Genomic DNA, 5,359 nt, shown 5'->3' with positions numbered 1-5,359 from the left:
GAAGAGCCAGGACAATTTTTAATATAACTCCGACTGGATTCGTCTGAAAGAACAAAGTCATATACACCTAGGATGCCTCGAGGTTGAGTAAAACACAGGCTAATTTTCATTTTTGGGTGAACTAACCCTTTAAATCAACAAGATGGTCTGAGCAATATTTCAGTAAACAGGCTTAACGAATATAACCACCTGAGCAAACTGAATCAATTTTCTGTTTATTTAATCATTTGCTCTTAAAAATTTTACAGGTATTTTGTTTTAAGCACAGTATGATGGTTTTAGTGGTATGAATTTTTTAAAGAAATTGTATTTTGTATGTGATAATCAGTCATAAATCTGCAACATTTTAAAAATGTATTACATGTTAGATAAAATCCTAATTTTAATTTATCTTTTATTTACTTTTTAAATGTTGGCATACCTTAATAAAACTTTTCTGCCCACGCACGTAATTTTGCATAGCGACTGATGTTTTTGGAAGGAAGGACGTTTTTGGGTGGGGGGTTTTTTCTACAGTTAATTTGCAAGAGAAAAATCCTTTGACCACTGAATGTTTTCAGCTCTGTCAATCAGTCATACCACAGTAGGACCAATCTAAAAATTTAATCTAAACTGTTTTATCTATTCATTTTAGATGAGAAAACTTCCATACAAAAGAAAACATTCAGCACGTTTAAATTGACGTTCTCAACTTTCGTTAAAGCTTTATCAATGTAAACATGGACTTCTCAGTGTTTGGGTGTGACTGTGATATCTGTCAGGTCATGTGTTGAGATGAATTTTCTGTTTGTACCCCATCACAACATTTCCTTAAACATCGGTCAAAATTATGCAAAATCACATGCAAGAATACAAAAGGTAGATTGTGGTATAATAGCAATTTAAAAATGTATTATAAGTCATATCAAATAATTTAATTTAACATGTAATACATTTTTAAAATGTTGCAGATTTATGTAGCTGATTATCACATATAAAATAAATTTTATTTAAAAAAAAAAACACCATTAAAGACATATTATATTTAAGAGCTTATGATTAAATAAAAAGAAAAATGTATTCAGTTTGATTTGGTGGTTAATTTCATTATGCTTGTACTTTAATATTGCTTAAAATAATACACTGATATATTAAATACATATTTTTTGCTTGTTTAAAACAAAACTACTAATTTAATTTAATCAGCATATGCCTCAGAACATTTTGTTGATTTAACAGTGTTTTTTCTAACAATTTCAATTTCTTTATTCCATAGATATATTCTATGCTTTACTTAGCCAACTTTTTTGTTTGATTATTTTGCTTTTATTTATTATCTGCTATTGTACTTTCTTAGTACTCCTTGCTTTTAAAAAAAAAAAAAACATAAAAAAGAAAGAAAGAAAGAAAGTATATTTTATCCAATAGGCTCCAGCATTCCCACAACCCTACATACAGTAGGACAAGTCGCTTGGAAAATGCATGGATTTCACACTAATTTTGTGCTTGTGAATATGATCAAAATGACAATAACTCAATCTGATGTGTTCTGATCATTAATCCTTTAATGCTTTACAAGACAAGACAGTTTATTTAAGTGAAACATCATTAAAAAACAGTATTTGTACTAGTAACAGGTTTTTCAATAATTTTCCATCCTCACCACTGAATGTAGATAATACCTAAAGCAAGCTAAACAAAGTATGCATGACTTACTTTCTTCTGCAAAACACAAGAAGATATTTTGAAGACTGTTGGGGCCAAACAACACTGAACCCCATTGGCTTTCCTTTTATGGACATTTTTCAAAATATCTTATTTTGTGTTCCATAAAAGAAAGTAAGTCAAACATGTTTGGAATGACATGAGTAAATGATGACAGAATTTTTGGCCTTTAAAATGGTTTAAGTAACTTCCAGGGAAATTATGTACACTGTAAAGAAAAAAAAAGAAAGGAAAAAAAAACATAAATATAAGCCACAGTGTAAGGAATTAATATGAAGGAATTTTCTGTATTGATTTTTTAGTTTTACCCTTCTTTTGTATTATGCACTTCATTGCGTTGTGTTTTACAGAAATGTCCTTAAAATTAATGGATAATATACTGTCAGAAAATCACCAATACATTTTCTGTGTGTGTGTGTGTGTGTGTGTGTGTGTGTGTGTGTGTGTGTGTGTTTACAGTGTATGCTGATGTTTCTGATTCCAGAAATGTGTTAAACCTCTGTTAAAATGTCTTTTCCTCATAAAGACCCTCCCCCTTTGATGAGCTATAAAATGAGTGCTGAAACAGACACGTTATCTCATTCACCTTCTGATCAAACATGGATCTGCAAATCTCAGTTTTTCTTCTGTTCATCTTATTTACCGGAGGTACAAAATACCAATAGTGTTTGTAATGTTACAGGGTACAAATTAAATGTCTCTCTCTCTCTCTCACCATCTCTCTCTCTTTTTAATTACTAAAGGACACTCTCTCAGCTGTTATGACTGCATAACTGAGTCCGGTTCTTGTAACTAGACGAGTCAGTGTTTCACTGGATTTACCAACTGCTTCAGTGCAACAATTACTGGTAAGTCCAGTGTAATGGATTGAAATTTATAATTGACTGACAGAACTTTTTTTTTCTGGACAGAATTTATAATTGCACACATAGAATGCTCTATATAGATTACTGAAATTATGATGACAATAGAATTTGAAATTTAAAAATTAGTGTGAAATGAGAAAAACACTACATTTAAAACATTTTTTTTCTAGTGGACTTACACCTTTGTATAAATATTGGAGATAATTTAATATTGCTAAGTTTGTACTTTCGATACACCATTGGAAACACTTTCTAAGTTGACATATTCATAAATCAATTTTCCATCAAAATAATTTTCAGTTGAACTGCTTATCCCTGTAACTTCATGTGTTTTCAGTCAACAGTACTACAGTGAAGGTTAAAAGTTGTGCTCCAGCTGTCTGTCCAAATGGATCCGTCAACCTTGGCATTGGAAGAGTCTCTTCTCTGTGCTGTAACACTGATCTCTGTAACGCCCAAGATGCTCCAGGTTTTGTACTTTACTGTTTAAGAGCAGTTTATAAAACATTTAACAAGAAAACATTATGATGGAACTTTATTTTCCATCAGGAACATGACATCAGTTGAAAAAATAATGTTGCTTTATAGTCAGAATAAATTGTTACTTTTTATGAAAGATCAGGAAGACATGAATGTTTTTCTTTCGTACAGTGAGCACCTGTGTTGCATGAACAATAATAGCAGGACCTTGTAAAGAAAGCTAATCTATTTTCCCTCCTGTAGATCTCCGCAATAACACTTCCAGTGGAAAGTCATGTTACTATTGTGATGGACAGAGCTGCTCAAACACAGTGAACTGTTCAGGGAGTGAAGGCCACTGCTTTATTGCAACAGGTGAGAATCTGGAAAAGGAAGAAGGTTAAAGTCATTATCTTTCTCTCTTTTATGTTTAAACATTTGGCACAGATCACATATACCAATGGTCAACTTGACTCTGACTTTAACAGTTTTCTTCTTCAATCTTTTCATCAGGGGCTTTCAGAAACTACTCACTGATTCTAAAAGGCTGTGTCTCTGAAATTATTTGCAATGACTCAACCTCGATTCCTAATGTATATGGCGTTTTATGTTGCAAGGCGAACCTGTGTAATGGTGCTCAGAGCACCACTCACAGCACTAACGGTGTGCAGAGCTCCACCCAGAGCACCACCCAGAGCACTAACGGTGTGCAGAGCTCCACCCAGAGCGCTAATGGTGCTCAGAACCCCACCCGGAGCTCCACCCAGAGCACCACCAAGAAGAGTCCTAATGGTGCTCAGAGCGTCACTCAGAGCTTCCTGTTCCTCTGCTGTTCTCTGCTCTCCTTCATCCTGCTGCACTGAATCCAGCAGCTCTACACATTCTACAATATGACATACTATACAGAATATATAGATCGTATTTTCTCTGTAAACTATAGTTGGAATTCTTAAAAAAACAATAATTTTATTAAATAAATTATTGCATCACCTTTACACTTGCTTCTGGGTTTATTTTTTGTAAACAGTGTATTTGCATAAACATGAATTTTGTTCAATATATCGTTTGGCTACTAACTTTTTTTTTTTTTTTGGTTTAGCTGTTTTCAAATTATTGTACTTCTGACGTATTTATATTACATAATAATATTCTCTGCTCAAAAATAGAATGTTCATTTTTGGTTTGTAGAACATTATTCTAACATTCCCAGAACATTTCCATAAACCTCTTTACTCCGATATCATTATCCCGCTGTATGTCAGTATAATATAACCGATATGGAAGATGTATGTATGGACGCCTATAATCAGTATCATGCAAACTAATGATATTAATTACCTTCCAAAGTTGTAGAGAACGATACATAGTAATACATAAATTCTGATACACTGAATTCTAGTTGATCCTGTATCTGGATATCCCATAAAATCTGGTAAATCTTATTAATGGACAGATTAAATGTTATGTAATCTTCCATATGATGGTTAATGTGCTCAGATTATTTTTATTAATTAAACAATAAATAAAAACAAGGTATGGTATATGACACTGATTATAGGTGTCCATACATACATCTTCCATATTGCATACTATATTGACATACAGCGGGATAATGATATCGGAGTAAAGAGGTTTATGGAAATGTTCTGGGAATGTTAGAATAATGTTCTACAAAACAAAAACGAACATTCTATTTTTGAGCAGAGAATATTATTATGTATTAGTCAAGTCAATTCAAGTCATTTGTATTTATTTGTATAGCGCTTTATACAATACAGATTGTGTCAAAGCAGCTTTACAGTATTAAACAGGAAAATAGTGTGTCGATAATGCAAGAAATTATCATAAGTCAGAAATGTTGTAAATAAGTCAGAGAAGTACAATAACTTGAAAACAGCTGAACTAAAAAAAATTTTAAGTTAGTAGCCAAACAATATGTTTTTAATTGAGTGGAGTGTTCAATGGTTGATATAATGCTGATATTTAGAGCATAATTACTTATGGTACATATGGCCTACACATAATTGATGCATTGTAATTAATTACTTTATATTCACTGAATATTTACTCAATGCATAAATGACTGATCTGTTGCTAAATGTAGTAACAGTTAAAGGGATCATATGATGTTGCTAAAAAGAACATTATGTTGTGTATTTGGTGTAATGCAATGTGTTTATGTGGTTTAAGGTTCAAAAAACACATTATTTTCCACATAATGTACATTATTGTTTCTCCTCTATGCCCCGCCTTTCTGAAACGCGTCGATTTTTACAAAGCTCATCGTTCTGAAAAGCGAGGTGTGCTCTGATTGGCCAGCTATCCAGAGC

Source organism: Sinocyclocheilus rhinocerous, unplaced genomic scaffold, assembly GCF_001515625.1.
Source record: "Sinocyclocheilus rhinocerous isolate Xijiao unplaced genomic scaffold, SAMN03320098_v1.1 scaffold231, whole genome shotgun sequence".
NCBI classification, from domain to species: Eukaryota; Metazoa; Chordata; class Actinopteri; order Cypriniformes; family Cyprinidae; genus Sinocyclocheilus; species Sinocyclocheilus rhinocerous.
Note: the sequence above shows the minus strand (reverse complement) of the source record.